The sequence below is a fragment of the Leiobunum rupestre genome, chromosome 2 (genome assembly GCF_980474605.1).
Source record: "Leiobunum rupestre chromosome 2, qqLeiRupe1.1.hap1, whole genome shotgun sequence".
NCBI lineage: Eukaryota > Metazoa > Arthropoda > Arachnida > Opiliones > Sclerosomatidae > Leiobunum > Leiobunum rupestre.
This window is the reverse complement of record NC_143385.1, coordinates 82,997,213-83,022,464: the sequence shown is the minus strand read 5'-3', so window position 1 is coordinate 83,022,464 and position 25,252 is coordinate 82,997,213. Positions and strand designations below refer to the sequence as shown.

Here is a 25,252-nt window from a genome sequence, read left to right as displayed (position 1 = left end):
TTGTAGGAATGTGGGTTGTGTTTCGCTTGGTTTATATTGACCTATAGCAGGTGTAGATAACCCAACAAAGAGAACTAAAAGTATTTACCGGTTTACCAGCCTCTTTGTTTTGGAATAATGTTCAAGAATCTCGTTGACACTTTACATCCAGTTCGATCAACAATCCGTACTACAACTAGAACGAAACCTACAAAAACTATCAAGAGCGTTGGAAAAATACCCTCAACGTTTTATCGTGAAAAATAATGATGTCTTCGCGGTGGCCAAGAGAAACTCGCTTTGGTGTCGAGTCAGAGTTTTAGGGATGGAAAGAAACAAAGCCATTGTTTGGTACATCGACTACGGCGTACTGAATAAGATAAATATGCAAGGTCTAAGGCAAGTTGACGCTGGTTTCTTCAAATTGGAAGAGCAGGCCGTGTCCTGCTATTTGGCGGACATGGCCTTCACCAAGATTAAAAACCCGTTCATCGACCCTGTGCGCGTCATAGACACTTGCAAGCAATTCCTCGAACGCGAAAACATTACTTGCGCTGTAATCGGCAAACTCCAAAAGCATCTCGTGGTTCGTTTGTATTTGGGCTATATTTCGCTGTCGCGTTTTCGGTTGGACAAGAGCTACGGGACGCCAGTTCATGATCTTCTACAACAGATAACGGAGAAGGCCAAACCGCTGACACAATGGGTAAATGGTACGGATGATTTTTCAATTTATTAAATTTTTTGGAACTTCATTTTAAAAAATAGTTACTCGCGCTTATACGTCTCCATATTCTAATGATTCGGTAACAAGCGTTTCGCAATAAGGGCCGTTTAAAAATGATGTCATTATGTTATAATTTGAATGTTTATGGTCTAATTATAATTGAAAGGGGTCAAGCTTTAATGGAAAAGGGCTTTTGGCCACTTCGATTGTCTATGTGTAGTGTTTGGCAATTTCCCACGAGAGAGGTGTCTCACCCCGCGTAGCGTAATTCTCCTACCATGTGCGAGAGCTCACGAACTAGATCGGTTACCAACGGTTTGGGCGAAGAAGAATTAAAATAAATTAAATTAAAACTAAACTGGGCTATACGCGACTACTAAATTCTAAATTAAAACTAATGACGAGGGTAAATTTAAAACAATAACTCCGTAATTATTCAGGATTGAACTACTAAGAGATTTCACACAAAAAGGGAAATAGTTAGACAAAATGATTTACAAAAGGGAACCATTTTGGCCGGAATAAAATTTCGAACTTCTACGTCACGTGAAATTCCAAGCAATTGCTTGAAATGTTGCATCTTGTGTTCAGGATATTGGTGAATGGTGTGAAGGGAACCAGTGAACACAGGCGCGTCTCCACAAATTCATTTTCTAATCAAATAAAAAGGGAAAATATTATAAAGATAATTACAAAACTATAATTAAAATCAATATTAAAATATTAAGAATACTAAACCAATTAATACAGGATTAGTAATTTTTAAACATTACAAAAATGAAATACAGATACAATAATCTACAACTATAAATCTTAAAGTTTGTCCTTTTATTTATTTATTTGTATGTCCTGTTCCTAAAAACTCGAGAACGGTTAGCTCTAGAGCTTTGAAATTTTAACTCAATGTTCAGGGCCTGATTTACAGTGTTGGGCAAATTTTAATTGCTGGGGCAACTAAAACTATACCATTAATTAATTGTTAATCACGGCTATAAAAATTAACAATTAATTGTAATTGTGAAAACTCACGATTAAAAATTTATTAATTGTTATATTCTGTAGTCGCAATTAAAAACTAAGCAATTGCTAATCGTGACTTTTCACAATTAACAATTAACATTTAATAAATTGTTAATCACGACCATAAAAATTGACAATTAATTATTTGTGATTGTGAAAACTCACGATTAACAATTGATTAATTGTTATATACTGTATTCACAATTAAAAACTAACCAATTATTAATCATGACTTTTCACAAGTAACAACTAATCAATTTTCAATCTTTTAATACATTTGATTAAACACTAACAATTAAAACAGATTATTGTAAAGGGCGCGGACTGGAGAGTGGCGTCCGAACCATTGTGTAGTGCGATGGAAAATGCGTAGCGTAGAAAGTGGGAGCGAAACAGAGTTGCCAGATGGGCGATTTCCCGCCAAATTGGGCTACTTTAGGAACTTTGTTGCGGAAAAAAATTGGGCGTATTAAGGTATGTGTCAAGGTTGCTATGGTACAGGGCCCCCGAAGTTGGGGCTATCTAAGGAGACCTCCAAGGTTGGGGCTTATTCAGAGCCTCGGAGGTGTTGCGTGGACTAATTCCTAATTTCTTAGACGAAAGAAACTTGCGATTTTGCGCGAGCCACGTTCATAAACAAATGCGCGCGCTACGGACTTTGTAAGATCGATGGAAAGTAACCAAGTGACGTGACCCCACAACGTTTTCAGAGCTAATGTACCTATTCTTTTGGTGTTTGGCGTTTAGACATCATAAAAGTCGAAAAATAAGGGACCCAAATTATACTTGGCACAGGGCCCCATTAGTGTTAATCCGGTTCAGTTTTTAGGGTGATTTTATAATGATATTTAAAGACAAAATGACGCAGAATGATTTAACTGAAGCAAAAAAACTACGTAGTAGAGAGGTGCTGTCAATATAGGATTTTAATGTTTGCTTCTATCATAATTATGTAAACTATATGCTTTATGAAGAAGTATTTTACTGCTCTCTTTATTTTTGCCCAATTAGCGTTCAATAAATTGCGATGAATCACCAACACTTCTTAATTTCTTTAGGAGGGCTGCTAGGCGCGATCTTTTTGGACTGTATTGAGGAGAGAATGATGCTTGATTGAGCGCCATTTTGCTCTAGTTGTCCAATTGGAGTGTGCGGTATCCTTAAAATTAATCTGACCTATCTGGAACGAAAGGCAAGTACCCTTTGCACTGCGTGCCGTCAGGGGCGGATTAACCCTTTCGGCGCCTTTAGGCACAGAAAACTTTGGCGCCCCTAGGCATTGGTCAGCTAAGGAGGGGCGTATCGGTTTTTAATAAATAAAGAAATATATTTTAGTTTCCCCAAACCTTTTCGGCGTTATTTTTAGTAGGGGCAAGCCAAGTATATGGACCATGGGGCTTTATCAGAGTTTTGGCGCCCCTAGAAAAATGGCACCCTAGGCACGTGCCTACTTTGCCTAATGGTTAATACGCCCCTGCGTGCCGTGCCAACCGCCTACAAAACAAACAAACACGTCGCGACTTGTAACTTTTGCTAGTTTATAGTTACATTCGACAAACTAAAGAAATATGAACGACACACAAAGAAAATAATAAAAAATTCAATATTATCAAAATTGACATAATTACCAAAAGTGTGTCAATCGGACCTATTTCTTAATGAATGTTACGAGCGAAATACAAGTTGGAAGGGGAGAAGGGAAATTATTCCTCGGGGATGGAACGAAGTTAAAACTAACAAATAACGCATCATAGTGAGGAACGGAGGAACTAAGTAGCACTGGTCAAACCTAGTGTATTTTTGTATTTTTCGTCGTTCTGGGGAGATGCTTTCGCCATCTACATACGATATACTACCATAGACTAAAAAAAGATCCAGAAAGGCGACAATAAATTGTCTTTTATGTGGTCGATCTCGAGTCGAGCATTCATTAAACCTTTATCATATTAAAATACAGGTAATTATGTCACTTTTGATATTATGAAAGTAATTTTTCCTACCAAGGAGTAGTGCTAAATTTTATGAATGAAGCAATATATCTAAGAGCAATTTCATATGCATAAATATATATTAATCGTGTTCATCTGATATCCGTAAAGTTAAATGGGTACTTAATTGTTAGTTTTAATAGATACTTTTAACAATCAAAACGTAAATTAACAGGTATTAATCCAAATAAACTAATTGCAATGTGGAATTAATGGTTTAATTGCAACTAATTTTAATTGCTATTAATTTAATTGCAATGTGGAATTAATGATTAAATTCCAATTAAATTTAATTACAATTAATTTAATATCCATGGACGATTAATGGTTTAATTTCAATTAAATGAATTGCATTGGTTATATTAATGGTTAAATTTCGATTATATTAATTGCAACGTGCAATTAATGGTTTAATTGTAAATATTTTAATTGCAATTAAATTAATTGCAATGTGCAAATAATCGCTTAGTTACAATTAATTTAATTGCAATAATATTTTAGTCAAATAATTAATAGATTGAAAATTTAATTGATTAATGCCCAACACTGCTGATTTACAACTAAACGCGCCTAATTCCAAATACCTGACATGGTTATTAACCCAATTCAATTTTACTAGTAATTCAATTTTATTTTACTCGACTTTGGACTTTCGCCTCTTTGTTTCCCTTATCTCTTTTTCCGTCTGGTCTCGGCTTTCATTTTTTTTTCCCGGGCAAGGGGGGGGGGGTGTTCGAGGTGGAGAGGGAGGGAGCGGGGATGCCGATTGTGGCTCTCCTTATCTTCCACGCCGGCCCTTTGGGTCCCTTATCTCATTAGTCACCTTTGCTAAGAAGCTGCTCCGCAAAAATATGAAAATGACGCCTACTCTACTCTACTTTCTAAAAAAGCAATGTTTGTTTAATTTGGTATTTTAAAAAATGTGGGAGTTACGTGAATGGGTCAAACGTTTGAAGTAGGCGGGAGTAGTGGCTCACTCCTGTAATCCCAAGCGTCCGGGAGGCAGAGTTTGTGGATGGCCGTGTGAGGACGATCACCAATCCCCCAACGGGTGGTCGGAATACTTCCTCCAAGGGTACCCCCCCGTTGGCCAGTGGCCGTTACACATATCTCGCCCTGATTAATCAGATGGACGAGAGGACTGAACTGTCCCACACGTTACAATCGATTAAAAAAAGCGTCTGAAGTAAAGGAACGTCATACTTTAGATATAAATTCCAGATTTGTAGGCTTTTGAGAATATACCAATTTAGGCATTAACAGTATTATATAAAAAACAGTTTGCGAACTGAAAAAAATGGGGTTGTTCTTTTCAATGTTACGGCTAAAAAGGGTCAGATATTAAAATAGACAGAATTCGTGTCTTTACGAAACACCATGAAACACACTCGTTGGCCAAATACACCAAGAAAAAGCTCACAGCGTCAAGCGATTGTGCGAAAACTGAAAATGGAAACGCGATTTTCGACCCGGGAACTCATCGTGTCTCAAGTCCATTATTTTCAAGACGTTTACCAAAATATTATCGTTGGATTGGCTCTAGGTTTAATCTTAAAAAATTTATATTTAAATGGACGTTTTTCAAATGGTTATTGCAGAGCTTTTATAGGTTGGAGAGTAAGATACCTTGCTCACCCAAAGTGCTATCCGAATGAACCTTTGAAATGGTTTCGCCAGCCTCATAGGGGGGACAAACACGTGCCCCCTTCTGACAAACTGTGAGGAGAGGGAACGGAAAAATACACTAGTTAAAGCAAAAAAAGAACATTTCATTCAATAAATTGGTAGTTTCTAAATGGATAACCAGAAGTTTGAATTTTGGTACGTAACCAAAGTATACTAGTTGAAAAGAGTATTTTTGAAAATGGAAATGTTGCGCAATTAATGAGATTTCACTACATACAATGGTGCCCTTGGCCAATCTCGGTCATTAATAGCTAAATATCAACGCAACTTCCTAATGCTTTCTGTTACAAGTAATTTATTGCTCAATCTGATTCCAAACCCTCCAAGTGGCACCATCAATACATTAATTCTACCATAATAAAAAAATACGTTCTTTCATATAAGACGTGCTCGCAGTTCTGTGTTTTGAAACAAACCTTTTGGAGCTCAAATTTAAATATCAACCACAAGCGGAGCACTTCGGCTAACAGGAATATATTAGGGAAATATAATATTCTGTAATTCTATTTTAAATAAATTGGTTTTGATGAAAATTTCAGAGCACGTAAAGACAATGGCACGAGAAAATATTAACTGGTTTTTGCATCAGAGCCTAAAATGTTAATAAATATTTAAACGTTATTTCTATCAGGGTTGCCCAAATTTCCATTTCAAAGGGTCCCTATTTCGAAGGTCATGATCACCCATTTCTAGGTCAAACGTTAGCTCACCATCATGTTCTTCGAGTCATTTGTCAATTCAGCAATACTGGATATGTTCATAGAACCTCGTATCTATTAGGACGGAACCACATCCACTTGTAAGCCACTGCCATCGACCTCTTTATGACTGTGCGACACTTTATCAAGCACTTCATGATGGATATTTTTTTTTTGAGATAAACAAACATCGGTGTTGACCCGAGGCCTTAGACACCAGCACACCCACAATAACTGATTAATCAGGGTAAGATATGTGTAACGGCCACGCCAACGGGGGGATACGTGGGGACCGGGGTGGGGACACCCGTGGCGGAAGTATCCCGACCACCCGTTGGGGGATTGGTAGTCGTCCTCACACGGCCTTCCACAAACTTTGCCTCCCGGACAGGAGTGAGCCACTACTCCCGGCCTTCATGATGGATATATGTAGAGCCTAGCGCCGCCGCTCCGATGCCGACGTCGCCGAACCCCCACCGCCGAGTCATTTACTTTTCGCCGCGCCGCCGCTTCCGATAAATTGTGTTCCCGCCTTTGAAATGTTATTATTATTTTTTCTTAAACATTTTGGAATTTGTTTTTAATTTTCAAAAGAGGGGGAGACACTTTTTCCCCTTCGTGCCGCCTTGAAAGTCTGGATATGATACATAAATCCATTTGCTTCATTGGCTGGGAGGTGAATTGCTGTGGAGGTAGGAATTACTTAAAGATAACCGTATTATTTTTTAAAAGTATTATTCGTTTGATCTTAGAACCTTTTATTTTATAAAAAAAAAGGTGTTGTTGAATGCTAGGACACACATGTGATAACGGATTTACATTTTAAACTTTTGAAAGGTTATTTGGGGTAGTGCCGATTTGTTTGTTTCCGTGACTTCTTAACTTAGTACAAAAGGCATATTTGATTAAACCAATTTAATTTACTCGGTTAGAATATGTTCTAAAATTTTCTCTTTTAAACAATTTGTCTACCACTTACCGGCGAAAACCTAAATTTTCCAAAAACCTTGTTAATTTCACCAGGCTTTCTAGGATTAAATAAATTTAACAATTTCCCATGCAGTCTGATATTTTTGAATTTTAGGTAAGACAGTTATAAAGTAAAAATTACCCAATTGACTGAGTAGGGTCTTCGAGCGGGTCCCAGGGAGTATACAGTGGAAGGCCTCCACCGAGTGGAGACTGCTCCACCGAGTGGAGACCGCTCCACCGAGTGGAGATTGCTCCACCCGGCGGAGGCCGCTCCACCGAGTAGTAAACGTACAAAGGCAGGGTGGCGCTGGTGGTGAATTAATAAAGTGACACCACCGGGCGGTGTGGGTAGTGAAGGCAGGGTGGTGCAATATTGCATCTCCACCGTAATGTTATAGTATAAATATAGGTGGGATCTTGGTAAAAGAACATTCTACGGAACAAGTATCAACACGAAATCATCTATGTAAGTATATTAGTTTTTTTTTACTTAGTAAATATTTTTTGTATGTTCCTAACATATAAATTTTCATAGCATGTTTGCCCAAGTTTTGTTCGCCGTCTCGTCAGAGAAATTCATCGAGGTTACGTCTACACTAGATGTGCGTCTAGGACTCCGAGATAGTGCTACGGGAATCACCTTAGACGAAGCCGATTTTCATGAGTTATACCAAAAGAAGGATGAAATACTAGCTTTCTTCGAGAAGGATGACGCCCCAGGATCATCGTGCTTTTTCAGCGGTTCCGAGACGAAACGTGTTGAACTAAGAACGTATCAGAATCGAAAAATTTTGGATATCCGGGAGATGGTTCCGGGGTACGGTGAATTGTACGGCAAGTTTTTCCCAACCAAGAAGGGTTTCGCCATTGGTTACGCTCTCACCAAAGTGCTAATGGATATGTATAAAGACGTTGTAACATACCTAAATGAAGCAAATAGGATATATGACCTTTTAAAGGACACTATTTTGGAACAGTTGCGTGTTAATATCCGCCAGTGTTGCTACGGATGTACCGTGGACCATCCGTCACAGACTCAACACAACTGTCTAGAAGACTGGGATATGCGTGTTGAAATGAACTACGACACTGCGATAAGAAATCTTGACTACATTGAGATTTATAAAATTTTTACTTTAAAAACCTTTTTAAATGAAGAATTTTGTAAATGCATGGTCGCCAGAATAGTCTGTAACGCTAAACAACTTTTGTGAATAAAAACTATTTGATTTGAGAAAAATGTGTCATTCTTTAAAATGGATTTCAGGTTGCAACATCCTTTTAACGGTCTGATCGCGGGTGCGACTCAGTCTGGGAAATCCTTTTTCGTGGCTAGTCTTATCAAATATAAAGATACGTGTATTTCACCCCCACCAGAGAGAATTATATGGTGCTATACGGAATATCAACCCAAACTGTTTAATTCGGTATTAGATGATACACCCACCGTTGAATTTCACGAAGGGTTATTAGACGTTAAAATTTTAGACCCAAATGTCAAGAATTTTGTTATTCTTGATGATTTACTTTGTGAAATATCAAATAACAAGGATGTCACGAATTTGTTTATAAGAGGTTCTCATCATAAAAACACGTCGGTTTTTGTACTTATGCAAAATTTGTATTATCCTGGGAAGGAAATTAGAACGTTGAATTTAAACGCGCACTATCTGATAATTTTCAAGACACCACGTGACAAATCGGCGATATTTCATTTGGCTAGACAGATTTCCCCAACTAACAGTAAATACGTCATCGACGCCTTTCATCAAGCAATCGCTAGAGACTTTGGGTATTTATGGGTGGATTTGAAACCAACTACGTCAGACGATCACAGACTACGAACCGGACTTATACCAGGAGAAGAGGCTGCCGTTTTTATCCCAAAATGAAGAGAATTCATAATCATAAGGAGTTTTTAAAATATCTGTCTAAGTGTAATTCGTGTCAAAGAAATGCCGCCATCAAATATGCTAATAACGACGCGATTAAAGCTATTGTGGAATGCTGTATAAATGTTCTGCGTGGCAATGTAAAACTGTCAGATGATCATAAGAAGCGATTGAAGCGACATTGTCATATTTTGCGGAAGATATCTAAACCCACTACAATCGCAAAACGGAAAAAGATTCTAATACAGAAGGGAGGTTTTTTACCGTTACTCTTAGCACCACTTCTTTCAATTGTGAGCAGTGCTGCAGGCGCGGCTATAAGTAGAGCTATCAAAAATGGCTAGGAAGATGATCTTAGTCCCCGAAGACGTTTATCGACGACTCAATTCGCAACCAAAACTTGACGAAAACTTGGATACGAAAACGGTTTTAAATAATCAAAATCTTAATCAATCACAAAAAGTAGAATTGTACAACCATTTATTACAACTCAACAAAAGAACTAAGAAAGCGAAACTCGTTGAAGAACCGAAAAGAAAGAAAGACTGGTATTCGGAAATAGCTATCGCGATACCAGATTCACATCTAAAACCCGTCATTGCTTTGTACAAGTGGATTGAAAGAAACAGTAAAATTGAATGGTCCACCAGTGGTGAACTTATTTATAAAGGACGTCCTATAGTTAGATCTAATATCATGGATATTTTACACGAATCAGTTAAAGGATACAAAACCAAACCAAAACATGAAATTGTTGGATTAGATAACTTTTATAAATTGTTGGCCAAGGAAAATGTACCCAAATCACTTGTAAAAAATAAATTCCCCTTTGAATCCCCTATTGAAAATGTACCTATTATTTCTAACGATTCACCAGAAAAGGTGTACGATGATTCAGATTATTTACCTCCAAGTCCCGAATCAATGTATGGCAATGGATTATTGAGTTGGATAAATTTGAAATAAAGAATATAATAATATATCAGGTTTCAGTTCTTTCATTCACGAATTATACCTCAACATGGAAGGTGGCACCGATCCTACTCCGTCTGGGTTGATAACCTCTTTATCGATATCATACTTGAAATCACCCAAAGTTATTACGGCGTTTTTGTTATTATTTATTATTATCGTTTTTGAACTATTTGATTTCGCGTACTGGTATCACGAACGGAAAATGAACTGTACGATGAATGGATAAGTTAGAAGAAATATACTTCAATGTAAAGGACGCCGGTAGTTACGGAGGCATTCGTGGTCTCTATCGAGCTGCCAGAGAGAGGGGAATTAAAGTTAACATAAACGACGTGAGAGAATTTTTAAAACGCCAAGATACGTACACGTTACACCGACCAGTGAGACACAATTTTCGAAGAAACAAGACGATAGTGTATGGGATAGACGAACAATGGCAACTTGATCTGGCAGACATGCAAGATATAAAAAATCACAATAGTGGATACCGATATATCTTATGTTGTATAGATGTATTTAGCAAATACGCATTCGCTGTGGCTACCAAGGATAAGAAAGGATCAACTATGGTAAAGTCATTCAAATCTATTTTAGAATCAGGTCGACAGCCGAAGGTTGTACAGACTGATCACGGTAACGAGTTTCTATGCAAAGAAGTTCAAGGTGAATTAAAACGTAGAGGAATCAAGTTTTTCGCAACGCACTCCGAAGTAAAATCTAGTATTATAGAACGATTCAATCGAACATTGAAGTCTCGAATGTACAGATATTTTACGGAGAAAGATACGCACAAATATATCGACGTTTTACCAGATTTATTGGAAGCTTATAATAACAACTACCACAAATCTATTAAATGCAAACCCGTTGAAGTGAAGAATGAAAATTCTAAACAAGTGTGGCAGAACCTATATGGGAAAGTTAATTTTTCACCCCCAGTCTCGTTCCCTTTTGAAATAGGTGACTTGGTTCGTATAAGCAAGAATAAAACTACGTTCGAAAAGGGTTACAAAGCCAATTATACCGAGGAAATATTCAAAGTAGCGCAGTGCATACCAAGAGACCCTCCGGTATATAAACTGGAGGATTTGAAAACTGAGTTCATTTCAGGAGTGTTCTACAAGGATGAAATACAGAAAATCGGGAAAGACCTTGATAACTGTTTGTTTAAAATAGATAAAGTTTTGAGAAAAAGAACTAAACCCGACGGAACGAAAGAACTTTTAGTACGTTGGCGTGGTTACAGTTCAGATTTTGACTCTTGGGTGCAAGAAATCGTAGTACTATGAGTTTCTATATAACACTACCCTCGGACTCTTCTATACGTTATTTCAAAAACAACACTATAAGCAAGTTCAGGACGTATTTACCCGAACCCATTAAACTTGATGGAGCGTACGAAGTTGGTCTAGCCGAAATAAGTTATCCTAGAACGTGGAATAACGTTAATGAAGAATGTTTAGTTCGAATTTGGAATACTGTAGAAGATACTATAGACTCCTTGGAAGAACCTATAACTAAGAAGTCTAAAAAACAGTCAATCAAGAAGACGGAAAAGAACCCCGAAAATTTTGTGAAGAGAGATCTCAAAGATGAAATGCGTGATATAAGCATTCTTATACCTCATTTTCAATTTCACAAGGGAACAAAATATGCGTCAAAGACAACTTATATAATGGTCAAATACCGAGTAAGGTGGTGATCGGATTTGTGGACCAGAATGCGTATTTGGGAGACTACAAAATGTCACCTTTTAACTTTAAAAATTTTTCGTTAACTCAAATCGCCCTATACCTTGATGGTAGTAGTGTCCCGGCAAAACCGTTAAACCCAAATTTCAAAGATAAGTTGTTTATGCGATCATACGTTAATCTCTTTCTTCAAACTGGGCAATGGAATATTGACGAAGGAAATTTTATCGACCGTGATGAATTCGCCAATGGAAACGCGCTATTCGTATTCGATTTAACTCCCGATCTCAACGGAAGTTCAACTGACTGTTTCAACCTGGTAAAGAACGGGAGCGTTCGTCTCGAATTAATATTCGGAGAATCGTTGCCGTCAACAGTTAGCGTGATTTACTATTCCGAATATCAATCTTTGGTCGAGATCGACAAGAACAGAGCAGTTTTATATGATCAAAGTTCATAATGGACTCGCAACAACTTGAAATCATACTCAAGAAAGATCCGTATACCAAATATTTGTTCAGAGGAGTCTTCCCTGCCGACAAACTTCCCGAGAATGTGAAAACGTATCCTTCACTTTACATCGTGAACACTGATACGTCCAATGGGGTAGGAGAACATTGGTGTTTGATATATCTCTCAAGGTCACTCAATTGTACATTCTTCGAGAGTTTCGGGAACAGCCCTGATTTATTTAAATTTAACTATTTTATAGAGAAAAACAGCTTAACTGTCACGTATAATTCTGCTCAATTGCAAGGAAATTCTAGTAAAGCTTGCGGTGGTTACTGTATATATTTTGCAATTAATTTGTGTCAGGGAATAAAAATGTTTAGTATATTGGAAAGATTTTCAAAAAACAAAAATGTTAATGATCGTATGATTGTAGAATTTATGTATAAGAAATACTCAATAAATTTGTTATAAAAATATTTTATTGTTTCGTTTTATAATGTCCGTGCGCGAGCGTTGATATACCATCGTCTAAAATATAACGTTTATCATCGCACGGGTTTAAACACAATTTGTTTTGTCGCACAGTCGTCACAATATGCTTATTACTCACTATGCGCTTCATCTCCGCGATAGTTAACTTACGGTTCAGAAGACACTCGCGATATTCCGCGTGACGGACGCGCTTTTGCACAACACGTTTACACACACCCTTGCAAGTCTTTTTCTCACCTTTGGCGGACAAAATAGAGTACATTTTGGGTCTCAGTCCGCAAAATTCTTCAATAGGTGTACCGTCCATTTCATCTTTAAACTTTCCGAGTCTCTTTTTATTGGTTTCGTCAAACAGAGGATGATTTTTGGGGTATCCAGAAAAATCATACATTTCCTTCTGTTGGGCGAAATCTTCGTATAAATCCGGTGTTTGGATTTGATACGTGAGACTGTCTGTAAATTACAAATAATCATTAGAAATGAGCTATACTATATACAAGAGGGTATACGTACCAGTATCGGTAAAAAGAAGTTTGACCTTTTCTCCGTACTGTGGCTTTATGACCTCATAATGAAATCTATACATTAAAAGTTTCGATAGATCCAAAATGGCGAAACCTGTATAGATGGGCCGGTTTAGAATAAGCTTTTTCTTGGCGGAATGAATTCCAACAAGGTCGTTTTGGAAGATGGTGAACTTTTCGAACGCGGGCGAGCTAGCTTTTTTAACAGCCTTTTCTGGTGTCGTAACCAATTTAAAATCCTTACGTAAACGTAAGTTTTCCATGGTTTTACCTGCAAAAAAAAATTAATTTTAAATTAAATTTTTAATTTTAATTTTTAATTACTTACCAAAGACAGCGTTGTTCATTAATTTGAAAAAGTCCTTTTCAAAATCGTTGGCGGCCATCTTCCTTTTATCCGTATTAAAGTCAATATATGACTTTAACCAGGCACCTTGTTCGAATTTCATAATTCGGTGGATTTTCGTGATTTTTAGACCTTTTTCCACGTAATACTTGAGATTGCGATAGTGTACAACGTATCGCTCCTTGTTGTTTAGGTTGGGCACCAGTTTCGGTAGGCTCTCTTTAACAGGGATTTTCAGTTCAGTCATCTGGGTTTTGGAATACTCGGAAAGCATTTCCGGTTTAATGGACATGGACTCTGGAGCTAACGGGTAGCAGTTATGCTCGTCGTGTAATGCGTCCGGATATTCCAAATCCACTTCCAAAATAAATCCCTCAGAGGCGTCGTTGGGGCAACTTAGAATTTCGCGTTGACAGTCAGGGGTGGGTTCAATCCACTCAAAACCTTTCATTGGTAACGCGTCGCACATGACAGTACCGTACAAATTGTTACAATCTGTTTAAAATAACATCGTTGAAATTAATTTTTTAATTATTATTATTTTTTTTTTAATTATTATTTTTTTTTGTATAATTAAATTTATTATTAAAACTTTGATTATTCTTACCGAGATAACAGATGTAACTATCTGGTTTGGAACGGTCGTGTGTTTCCAGGTACTTGTTATTACCCTGTGCGAGACGATGGCTGATCATTGAAACTCCACCTCGTATCCCTTTTTCTATGAAAAGATGCATGTCCTCATCCAGAAAAAGGTCAAGACGCACCTTAGTCATACATAGGGCCGCCTGCCACGCGAAACCCGGGCCTGTGTACGAATGTGCGGGGTCTAGCCGGTAATACGTCATGCACATACGACGGAAACTTTGAAAGACGTCTGCCAGAAGTAATGTGTCAGACAAGACATAAATATCGTGATAACGTCCTTTAAAAATAAAATTTTCAATTGAAGATTATTCGTATTTATTATTTTAATAGTGTTCATACCCAAATTTCTGATGTTGAAAGTTTTCCAGATGTTTTGCGCATGCACGTAGTCAGCTTCACTCAGAGGCTCATCGGTTAAATCGTTGAAGAAACACTCGATAGGTGGTAGTTGTGTTTCTTTAAAACGATCTTCCGAATCCATGTAGGAATACGGATAAACCCCTTTTCGCAGAAGTAACTTAACCTCTTCAGGTGTGAAAACCGAGTTTAAGAGCTTAAAATTGTCAGCCCCACCTTTCGATAAATTTCCGACGAGGGTCTCGAGAGAAGCTGGCAAGAATCGGATGCTATCAACAAACCGTAGTTTGCCCAAAGTGAAAGAAATGTATGTTTCACTGTTGGTAGCGATACAGTCTATATTTTTATTTTTTATTTTTGCAATTTGTTGCATAATGAGGTGTGCGTCATATCTACAAATGTTTCATGTCATAAGTAAAAAATACCTTAAACATATTTGCATTTAACTTACCTGCTCAGATTATGAATTAAAACCGGGATGAATTTTGGCGCCTTCATTTTCAAATTGCAGTTCTGACAGGCGCAGCCCCTATACGCTCCTGTATAATGGTCATGGTCACGTGTTTTAATTGAAGTTTTGGTGAATGCTTCTTCGCAGACGTAACAATGAGTTGCGGTTTGGTAGGATGTTTCTTCAGCTTCAGAAAGTTGCATAGGAATGTTTTCCTTCAACGCTTCCGATATAACCGTAGACTCGTCCAAAAGCATATTTAAAAACTTCAACGCACCGTCTTGTCCCCTGTAGGTCTCGTGCTTTACGAGATTTCCTACATAGTAAATAAATATTAGATAAAGAATTAAAAGAATTTCTAGTGATCAAACGTACCAGTGGGACTGACAATTGCGTATGAAAATCCGCACGTGACATGAACGGCTAGGGTCGTGGTCGATGACAATGTTGCGTCTGGCAAACATGTCGCTATTTTTGACATTATCGACTCGAAATCGGCGAAAATGGTGTAAGGAACCTATATGAAACAAATAAATAAATATTTCGAATTTAAAAGAAGTATTAAATTATTTACCATTTGACTCCAACCAAAATTTTTGAATTTTAAAATTGGTTCTTTGGTTGGCATCTCCACGCGTTGTGGTTGGTGAACATTACAGTCACGCATATGGTCTTTGATAATGTCTTCGGAATTGCTCCTTTTTAGACACCGTCGACAATAAAACGTCTTGCCATTATGTTTGGAGAATCCACTGAACAAACGACTTAGGTGGCGGATCAAGACGTAATGTTTATTTTTACCGTTTGTCACCAAAAGTAAATCAATTTCCCTAGACTCGGGTACACGTTTTTCACTTACATAACGCGGGAAATAACCCTTTTCGTATGCGAAAATGTTAATTGATATGTTATTCGCCTCTTCGAATTTTTTAAGTTTATAAGCATCCAGTTCGAATGGGAATGTAATACCGCACAAATCAAGTTCGTTCTCGTAACGCTTATAATTATAAATACGGCTAGGGTGGTCTTGGGTTGGGTGTAGTTTAGCCAAGATTGACCACAAGAAACATTTATTGTCACTTGGGTCATCAGGGTTCACATTTACCGTAGCCCGTTTATTTTCAATCACGGGCGATAATTGAAAATATGTACCACCTACGAGAGGCAAATATTGAATAATGTTTATTTGTAAATACAAAATTTTATCCAAAACCCAACCACTTCCTAGTCCTTCATAATTGTTCATACTGTCGGCAATTTTGTCTCGACTTGAGTTTATTTGTTCGGGTATTACCTCGGCTGAAAGCGTCGCGTGTGTAAATCCCCTGAAATACGGCATTGCCTCAACGTCCGTACCAGTGTTGCCAAGTTCACGGGTATATCGTGCCCGCACCACCATATACCACTTTATTCCCTTATTGGTATTTAGTTTGTTTTGAAGATACGTTTCTACCTTAGCACGGTGTTCATTTATAAATAACACAGGGTCGGTAACGCCATCTGGTGCCGTTATACGAGCCGAAAAAATTGCGTCACCAAGCGCATTAACCTCCTCTATTTGAAGTGGATGGATGGCTGGTAGTACTGCTGGTGGGTCAGCTGGTAGCGCTGCTGGTGGATTAGCTGGTAGCACTGGTGGTTGTTGACCAACTGGAAGGGCAATGGGTAGGCTAATGGGTGGGTTAGCGGGTGAGTTAGTGGGTTGGTTAGTAGGTAGGTTAGTGGGTAGGTTAGTGGGTGGGTTAGGAGCGTTGACGGCTTGCTGGTCAACAACGGCTGAACCAACGGCTGAACCAACGGCGGTTGGTTGTTGTTGTTTTGGTTGAAAATTATCCCAATGCTCACCAAGCCATTCGTCTTCGGCTTGAGAGGCTAATAGATTGTTTAAGGGATCCGGTTGTTGAGATTCGGGTTGATCGATGGCACCGTCACCGTGTTGGGCGTCCCAGTTCTCTATAAAGTCTTTTAAAACCTCATCATCTTGTGAGTCCAATAACGCGTCATTATCATTAAAAATCACTCCTAGAGCGTCCATTGCGCGATCACACTCGCTGTGTGTAATTTGTGGTCTTAACGTTTGCGCGGTTTCTACGCGCACAACATAATCATTGAGTTTATCATCACCGTCTTGGGTACACAATAACTCATGTAACGGGTCGTTGTCGAAGTTTTCGGAGAATAAGTGCAGCGAATAGTCCGCAATCGACTCGTGACTATTTTGATCCGCAACCGCAGCGTCTAATAACTCATTAAGAGAATGTATCCTTAAAGGATCAGACGGTGCGTGATCTTCTAATAGAGAAAGATATTTTATTTTCATGTACGAAATGTTAAAATGAGTTAAAGAAACTTACCATTTTCAACTCTGACTCTTTTAAGAGGATTTGAGTCTGAGGATGAAGCCCTTTTTACAGGAGAGTTCGACGGACCCGGCTGCGGGGATGATGGTCTAGCGCTTCGGGGAGCCTCAGTTGACGGAGAAGCAGCCGTAGATGGCACCACCCGATCTAGGATACGCGGCTCGGGCCTCGGCGGCGGCTCGGACCTCGAAGACGGTCCGGGTTGGAGAAACGGCATCGGCGGCGGTTGCAGAGACAGGACGGGTACCGCGGGTTGACCGTGATTATTTGCACGTTGATGACGTTTAAGGGCATCGCGTCTCGAAAAAGATTTATCACATACGGGGCATTTCAACGAAATATTACCATGAACAGTTACCATATGACGGTCGAGGTTTCTCTTTTGAGTAAAAACGAGGCTACAAGTACTACACGAATACATCTTGAAGCCGAATGTGATCCTTTTCACCCGTACACTTCCCTTTTATACCGATTGATAGACCTAACATGATTCGGCACTTTTACCGATTCACCACCAAGATTCTCATTGGTCAAAAAGAGCATATGCCTATAGCGGTGTCCGAGAGAGTGGTGTATACTTGGTTTAACCCAAACACAATATTGTGCAATTTTTGTGGAGCATCTCTCTCTTTACCTATATACGTTGAAAGTAACGTATCCAAAGTTAAGAGGCCTAGTTAGGTTACTGGGTTTCTTCAGGACATTTTGTAATTTTCTCCAATTTTCACGCCCGTCAATGATTGACATAAAGGGGAACAGGTTGGGGAGAGTGGTTTCTACTACGGATTACCACAAATATATTAAGAAAACCTTTCACTGTCCATCTCCCGTTGTTCATCGAAAAATAGCGAACACTTGATGGTTTTTCCGCAACAGTAGTTTTACTCTAGGGTATTTACGTTTCTCTCTATATTTAGTATCTATGGATCGTAAATCACGGTAAATACATAGTGTCATTAGGGTATTTCTTACTACTTAACCTTTGAGAAGGTTATTTTTACAACTACGGACAAAACCCGACATATCCAATTGGTACCTATAAAAAGGGGTTGCATCCGAATTGCAACATCTAGGTGTGTGTATTACAAGGGCCACCTTGGAAAACTTCCCAAATGTAATAGTTCTTTTTATAAAATAACCTTGGCCAGCTTTTTGAAATGTTGCCCTGGAATAGTTCAGCCAATGCCTAAGAATGAGTTCATAAGCTCTTTAGTGGGAGAGAAAACGGATCCATAGCTGAAGCAGGGGAGGCAACATTTCAACAAGATGGTCAAGGTTATTTTATAAAAAGAACTATTACAATTTGAAAATGTTTTTTTTTTAAATTCATTAAAATATTTTTTAATTCTTTAAAATGTTTTTAAATTCTTTAAAATGTTTTTAAATTCTTTAAAATGTACTTTTTTATTCTTTTTTAAAATGTTTTTAAGATAAAAAAAAAAATAAACCTCTTGATCTAAATAAATTGCTTTTTATTCACATAATCTCCAATTTACAATAAAGATATTTGTATATACCCACTTGGCATATATCGTACTTTTCTCTAAAGCACAAGAGTATTTCCTACTTTCAAAATTAGTATTGTGTCTAATAAGACACGTGAACCTGGGTCTGTATTCATCCAATTCAGTAACCTTCGGGCAACCTACACCATTTAGGTCTATCACTTCGCGGTGTATTAGTTCTAATAAAAATATACATTTCTCCTCGCCTTTACAAAATACGCGGTCATAGCCGTGAGTAGCCATTCGCATGCATTCTTCCAATTTGTTGTACGGGGTAAAACCATAGTCCCAAGCGAGACCGTGTATGTTCTTCTCAACCCAGGTGTTCTATCGTTGAGTGCGCGAAGGGAGGTCAGCTCGGGGGTACGGTGGAAGAAAAACCCACGATGCGACCTGGGATGTATTTTCGGCCGAGCAAGCTGACGCTTCTTTCACTATTTTCTCCGGCTTCTCATCTTTGGTCCGCCCGTCAAAGAATTCAAAATCAATGACTATTGATTTCTTATGCCTATAATTCAAAAGTAAATACATTACCCTCCGAGAAAGAGGACTAAAATATAAAAAAAGGGATTATACTTACATAGTTCTTGTCGGGTTATTCTTCTTGATTTGAGTTTTCGTGTTTGAATGCTTATCTACTGAACGCTCGAGTTTATATTCTCAGTTATTGCGTCATTGTATTTACATCACCACAGCGGAAAAACCCATGGATTTCGCTCCACCGCTATAACATTCACCACCACTCATTCGCCACTTTAATAATATCGGGGAAATCAGTGGTTCAAATTTAAGTCTAAGTTGCATAATAAAATGTTGTTTATTTCTCAATTCGTAGTTTACACGGTCTTCGTACGGTAGAACGTGTACAAAAGTATCGGAGAAACGTACGCGCTTCATACAGGCGGTGAAAAGCGGGGAACGTCAATCAGGATTAAAACTCTTCTTTCTGCAGGTGGGGATCTTCTCTATACCGAGAAAGACTGCTGCCTTCTATAAGGCTTTCATTTTATCGGGGTACAGTATTTACGTTTTCTTATGCACCACTCTCTATAGCGTTACACGTTCACCACCAGTGATGTCCTAGCTTTACTAGTTCTCCACCCAATAAAAAGCGGGGACTGTCAATCAGGATCATAGCCCTTCTTTTCCGGAGGTGGGTAAAGAGCTGACCGTCAACCATTAATACACAGAAAGGCGGCTGCCTTCTACAATTCACCACCAGCGTCACCCTGTCTTTGTACGTTTACTACTCGGTGGAGCGGCCTCCACCGGGTGGAGCAGTCTCCACTCGGTGGAGGCCTTCCACTGTATAATCCCTGGGACCCGCTCGAAGACCCTACTTGACTGCTTGAAAGTAATTTTTCCCAAGTAATAACGAAAATACGTCAGACGAAAGATTTCTATTAAATCAAGTACTTATAATGTGGAAAGTGTAAAATAAGTTTGTAAAAGAGTAAAACGTATTTCTATATACAGGGTGTCTGAAAATATTCGGTATGGACATTTTTCTCAAAAATCACTCATACTAAAAATCTTAAATTTTCCTTAGTAATGGTTCTCTTTAATCTGTGAATTTCAGAAGAATCGGAAAATATTTCTCGGATTTGGAAAAATTATTTTTTCACCGGCAGGTGGTAGACAAAAATGTTCAATGACAAAGTTGAAGAGAATACTCTGAAACCTAAGAATACATTTTGTTCTGTGAATTTAGGGGTGTTTGGACCTAGATAATGGGGTCCGAAAAATAACAAGTTGGTAATACCCAAATTATGCTTTTTGTTTAAAAGTTACAAAAATGGTCCGATAATTCCCCCTTCTATTCTGCTGATATGCAAGTCTCGCAACGATAAACGAGATTTTGGATAGTTCTTCTGACCATATCAGGTGTGACCTAGGAAATTCCATTTTCACTACTTGCCATGCGAGAACATTAATTTCCACGTCGATTTTGTTAGGACCTTCTCCTTGACCTCTTCCATACAAATTGAAGTCTCGAACCAGTAGCGTAGCTGAAATCTCAGAGGCTTCCCCGCAAAAAGCTCAATGATTTCGTTGATTTTCCAAGTAAATTATATTTTTTATAGGCCCCCGTGGCCCAATGGATAAGGCGTCGGTCTCCTAAACCGAAGATTGCGAGTTTGAGTCCCGCCGGGGGTACGAGTTGCTTTCTTTTTGAATAGAATCTGCGGGATTCTGGGTAGGCATTTGGTTAATATTCAAATAAAAAAAAATAACAAATTACTTGGAGAAAGCCCCCGTGGCCCAATGGATAAGGCGTCGGTCTCCTAAAACGAAGATTGCGAGTTCGAGTCTCGCCGGGGGTACGAGTGTTTTACTTTTTGGCTTGATTCCGGGTAGGCATTTCGTTGATTTTCCAATTAAAATGAGCCTATAAAGTAGGCCTCCGTGGCACAATGGATAAGGCGTCGGTCTCCTAAACCGAAGGTTGCGAGTTCGAGTCCCGCCGGGGGTCGGATTTGCTTTCTTTTTGACAAGAATCTGCGGGATTCTGGGTAGGCATTTGGTTAATATTCAAATAAAAATGAATAACAAAACAACTCAAGGAAGCCCCCGTGGCCCAATGGATAAGGCGTCGGTCTCCTAAACCGAAGATTGCAAGTTCGAGTCACGACGGGGGTACGAGTTGTTTTCTTTTTGAATGGAATCTGCGGGATTCTGGGTAGGCATTTGGTTAATATTCAAATAAAAATAAATAACAAAACAACTCAAGGAAGGCCCTGTGGCCCAATGGATAAGGCGTCGGTCTCCTAAACCGAAGATTGCGAGTTCGAATCCCGCCGGGGGTTCAAGTTGCTTTCATTTTGAATAGAATCTGCGGGTTACTTTGTAGACATTTGGTAAATATTCAAATAAAAATAAATAACAAAACATCTGGAGAAAGCCCCCGTGGCCCAATGGATAAGGCGTCGGTCCCCTAAACCGAAGATTGCGAGTTCGAGTCCCGCCGGGGGTACGAGTGTCTTACTTTTTGGCTGGATTCCGGGTAGGCATTTCGTTGATTTTCCAATTAAAATAAGCCTATTAAGTAGGCCTCCGTGGCACAATGGATAAGGCGTCGGTATTCTAAACCGAAGTTCGCGAGTTCGAGTCCCGCCGGGGTACCATTCTCTTACTTTTTGGCTGAATTCTGAGTAGGCATTTCGTTGATTTTCCAAGTAAATTATATATTACTGTAGGCCCCCGTGGCCCAATGGATAAGGCGTCGGTCTCCTAAACCGAAGATTGCGAGTTCGAGTCCCGCCGGGGGTACGAGTGTCTTACTTTTTGGCTAGATTCCGGGTAGGCATTTCGTTGATTTTTCAATTAAAATAAGCTCTTAAAGTAGGCCCCCGTGGCCCAATGGATAAGGCGTTGGTCTCCTAACCCGAAGATTGCGAGTTCGAGTCCCGCCGGGGGTACGAGTGTCTTACTTTTTGGCTGGATTCCGGGTAGGCATTTCGTTGATTTTCCAATTAATATAAGCCTATAAAGTAGGCCTCCGTGGCACAATGGATAAGGCGTCGGTCTCCTAAACCGAAGATTGCGAGTTCGAGTCCCGCCGGGGGTACAAGTTGCTTTCTTTTTGAATGGAATCTACGGGATTCTGGGTAGGCATTTGGTTAATATTCAAATAAAAATAAATAACAAAACAACTGCACGGAGCCCCCGTGGCCCAATGGATAAGGCGTCGGTCTCCTAAACCGAAGATTGCGGGTTCGAGTCCCACCGGGGGTACGATTGTCTTACTTTTTGGCTTGATTCCGGGTAGGCATTTCGTTGATTTTCCAATTAAAATGAGCCTATAAAGTAGGCCTCCGTGGCACAATGGATAAGGCGTCGGTCTCCTAAACCGAAGGTTGCGAGTTCGAGTCCCGCCGGGGGTAGGATTTGCTTTCTTTTTGACAAGAATCTGCGGGATTCTGGGTAGGCATTTGGTTAATATTCAAATAAAAATGAATAACAAATTATGTGGAGTAAGCCCCCGTGGCGCAATGGTTAAGGCGTCGGTCTCCTAAACCGAAGATTGCGAGTACGAGTCCCGCCGGGGGTACGAGTTGCTTTCCTTTTGAATGGAATCTGCGGGATTCTGGGTAGGCATTTGGTTAATATTCAAATAAAAATGAATAACAAATTATGTGGAGTAAGCCCCCGTGGCCCAATGGATAAGGCGTCGGTCTCCTAAACCGAAGATTGCGAGTTCGAGTCCCGCCGGGGGTAGGAGTTGCTTTCCTTTTGAATAGAATCTGCGGGATTCTGGGTAGGCATTTGGTTAATATTTAAATAAAAATAAATAACAAAACAACTGCACGAAGCCCCCGTGGCCCAATGGATAAGGCGTCGGTCTCCTAAACCGAAGATTGCGAGTTCGAGTCCCGCCGGGGGTAGGAGTTGCTTTCCTTTTGAATAGAATCTGCGGGATTCTGGGTTGGCATTTGGTTAATATTTAAATAAAAATAAATAACAAAACAACTGCACGAAGCCCCCGTGGCCCAATGGATAAGGCGTCGGTCTCCTAAACCGAAGATTGCGAGTTCGAGTCCCGCCGGGGGTAGGAGTTGCTTTCCTTTTGAATAGAATCTGCGGGATTCTGGGTAGGCATTTGGTTAATATTCGAATAAAAATAAATAACAAAACAACTGCACGAAGCCCCCGTGGTCCAATGGATAAGGCGTCGGTCTCCTAAACCGAAGATTGCGAGTTCGAGTCCCGCCGGAGGTACGAGTGTCTTACTTTTTGGCTTGATTCCGGGTAGGCATTTCGTTGATTTTCCAATTAAAATAAGCTTATTAAGTAGGTCTCCGTGGCACAATGGATAAGGCGTCAGTCTCCTAAACCGAAGATTGCGAGTGCGAGTCCCGCCGGGGGTACGAGTTGCTTTCTTTTTGAATGGAATCTGCGGGATTCTGGGTAGGCATTTGTTTAATATTCAAATAAAAATAAATAACAAAACAACTCAAGGAAGCCCCCGTGGCCCAATGGATAAGGCGTCGGTCTCCTAAACCAAAGATTGCGAGTTCAATCCCGCCGGGGGTAGGAGTTGCTTTCCTTTTGAATAGAATCTGCGGGATTCTGGGTAGGCATTTGGTTAATTTTCAAATAAAAATAAATAACAAAACAGCTCAAGGAAGCCCCCGTGGTCCAATGGATAAGGCGTCGGTCTCCTAAACCGAAGATTGCGAGTTCGAGTCCCGCCGGGGGTACGAGTTGCTTTCTTTTTGAATAGAATCTGCGGGATTCTGGGTAGGCATTTGGTTAATATTCAAATAAAAATTAATAACAAAACAACTGCACGAAGCCCCCGTGGTCCAATGTATAAGGCGTCGGTCTCCTAAACCGAAGATTGCGAGTTCGAGTCCCGCCGGGGGTACGAGTGTCTTACTTTTTGGCTGGATTCCGGGTAGGCATTTCGTTGATTTTCCAATTAAAATAAGCTTATAAAGTAGGTCTCCGTGGCACAATGGATAAGGCGTCGGTCTCCTAAACCGAAGATTGCGAGTTCGAGTCCCGCCGGGGGTACGAGTTGCTTTCTTTTTGAATAGAATCTGCGGGATTCTGGGTAGGCATTTGGTTAATATTCAAATAAAAATAAATAACAAAACAATTCAAGGAAGCCCCCGTGGCCCAATGGATAAGGCGTCGGTCTCCTAAACCGAAGATTGCGAGTTCGAGTACCGCCGGGGGTACGAGTTGCTTTCTTTTTGAATGGAATCTGCGGGATTCTGGGTAGGCATTTGGTTAATATTCAAATAAAAATAAATAACAAAACAACTGCACCAATCCCCCGTGGCCCAATGGATAAGGCGTCGGTCTCCTAAACCAAGGATTGCGAGTTCGAGTCCCGCCGGGGGTAGGAGTTGCTTTCCTTTTGAATAGAATCTGCGGGATTCTGGGTTGGCATTTGGTTAATATTTAAATAAAAATAAATAACAAAACAACTGCACGAAGCCCCCGTGGCCCAATGGATAAGGCGTCGGTCTCCTAAACCGAAGATTGCGAGCTCGAGTCCCGCCGGGGGTAGGAGTTGCTTTCCTTTTGAATAGAATCTGCGGGATTCTGGGTAGGCATTTGTTTAATATTCAAATAAAAATAAATAACAAAACAACTGCACGAAGCCCCCGTGGTCCAATGGATAAGGCGTCGGTCTCCTAAACCGAAGATTGCGAGTTCGAGTCCCGCCGGGGGTACGAGTGTCTTACTTTTTGGCTGGATTCCGGGTAGGCATTTCGTTGATTTTCCAATTAAAATAAGCTTATAAAGTAGGTCTCCGTGGCACAATGGATAAGGCGTCGGTCTCCTAAACCGAAGATTGCGAGTTCGAGTCCCGCCGGGGGTAGGAGTTGCTTTCCTTTTAAATAGAATCTGCGGGATTCTGGGTAGGCATTTGGTTAATATTCAAATAAATAACAAAACAACTGCACGAAGCCCCCGTGGCCCAATGGATAAGGCGTCGGTCTCCTAAACCAAAGATTGCGAGTTCGAGTACCGCC

General features: G+C 39.7%; 18 non-coding genes across 18 annotated transcripts; all 18 read left to right on the top strand.

Moving 5' to 3' along the window:
- Positions 1-20,848: 20,848 nt before the first annotated feature.
- TRNAR-CCU (transfer RNA arginine (anticodon CCU)) lies at positions 20,849-20,921 on the top strand. The gene has a single exon. It is a non-coding gene; the product is annotated as a tRNA-Arg (tRNA).
- Positions 20,922-21,015: 94 nt separating this feature from the next.
- Positions 21,016-21,088, top strand: TRNAR-CCU (transfer RNA arginine (anticodon CCU)). Its single transcript has one exon. It is a non-coding gene; the product is annotated as a tRNA-Arg (tRNA).
- Positions 21,089-21,164: 76 nt separating this feature from the next.
- On the top strand, positions 21,165-21,237 carry TRNAR-CCU (transfer RNA arginine (anticodon CCU)). Its single transcript has one exon. It is a non-coding gene; the product is annotated as a tRNA-Arg (tRNA).
- A 261-nt stretch (positions 21,238-21,498) lies between these two features.
- On the top strand, positions 21,499-21,573 carry TRNAR-CCU (transfer RNA arginine (anticodon CCU)). Its single transcript has one exon. It is a non-coding gene; the product is annotated as a tRNA-Arg (tRNA).
- Positions 21,574-21,665: 92 nt separating this feature from the next.
- TRNAR-CCU (transfer RNA arginine (anticodon CCU)) lies at positions 21,666-21,738 on the top strand. Its single transcript has one exon. It is a non-coding gene; the product is annotated as a tRNA-Arg (tRNA).
- A 223-nt stretch (positions 21,739-21,961) lies between these two features.
- On the top strand, positions 21,962-22,034 carry TRNAR-CCU (transfer RNA arginine (anticodon CCU)). Its single transcript has one exon. It is a non-coding gene; the product is annotated as a tRNA-Arg (tRNA).
- A 76-nt stretch (positions 22,035-22,110) lies between these two features.
- On the top strand, positions 22,111-22,183 carry TRNAR-CCU (transfer RNA arginine (anticodon CCU)). Its single transcript has one exon. It is a non-coding gene; the product is annotated as a tRNA-Arg (tRNA).
- Positions 22,184-22,259: 76 nt separating this feature from the next.
- Positions 22,260-22,332, top strand: TRNAR-CCU (transfer RNA arginine (anticodon CCU)). Its single transcript has one exon. It is a non-coding gene; the product is annotated as a tRNA-Arg (tRNA).
- Positions 22,333-22,426: 94 nt separating this feature from the next.
- TRNAR-CCU (transfer RNA arginine (anticodon CCU)) lies at positions 22,427-22,499 on the top strand. Its single transcript has one exon. It is a non-coding gene; the product is annotated as a tRNA-Arg (tRNA).
- Positions 22,500-22,575: 76 nt separating this feature from the next.
- On the top strand, positions 22,576-22,648 carry TRNAR-CCU (transfer RNA arginine (anticodon CCU)). The gene has a single exon. It is a non-coding gene; the product is annotated as a tRNA-Arg (tRNA).
- Positions 22,649-22,909: 261 nt separating this feature from the next.
- Positions 22,910-22,982, top strand: TRNAR-CCU (transfer RNA arginine (anticodon CCU)). The gene has a single exon. It is a non-coding gene; the product is annotated as a tRNA-Arg (tRNA).
- Positions 22,983-23,076: 94 nt separating this feature from the next.
- TRNAR-CCU (transfer RNA arginine (anticodon CCU)) lies at positions 23,077-23,149 on the top strand. Its single transcript has one exon. It is a non-coding gene; the product is annotated as a tRNA-Arg (tRNA).
- Positions 23,150-23,243: 94 nt separating this feature from the next.
- Positions 23,244-23,316, top strand: TRNAR-CCU (transfer RNA arginine (anticodon CCU)). Its single transcript has one exon. It is a non-coding gene; the product is annotated as a tRNA-Arg (tRNA).
- A 94-nt stretch (positions 23,317-23,410) lies between these two features.
- TRNAR-CCU (transfer RNA arginine (anticodon CCU)) lies at positions 23,411-23,483 on the top strand. Its single transcript has one exon. It is a non-coding gene; the product is annotated as a tRNA-Arg (tRNA).
- A 409-nt stretch (positions 23,484-23,892) lies between these two features.
- On the top strand, positions 23,893-23,965 carry TRNAR-CCU (transfer RNA arginine (anticodon CCU)). The gene has a single exon. It is a non-coding gene; the product is annotated as a tRNA-Arg (tRNA).
- Positions 23,966-24,375: 410 nt separating this feature from the next.
- TRNAR-CCU (transfer RNA arginine (anticodon CCU)) lies at positions 24,376-24,448 on the top strand. Its single transcript has one exon. It is a non-coding gene; the product is annotated as a tRNA-Arg (tRNA).
- A 261-nt stretch (positions 24,449-24,709) lies between these two features.
- Positions 24,710-24,782, top strand: TRNAR-CCU (transfer RNA arginine (anticodon CCU)). The gene has a single exon. It is a non-coding gene; the product is annotated as a tRNA-Arg (tRNA).
- A 94-nt stretch (positions 24,783-24,876) lies between these two features.
- On the top strand, positions 24,877-24,949 carry TRNAR-CCU (transfer RNA arginine (anticodon CCU)). Its single transcript has one exon. It is a non-coding gene; the product is annotated as a tRNA-Arg (tRNA).
- Positions 24,950-25,252: the final 303 nt, after the last annotated feature.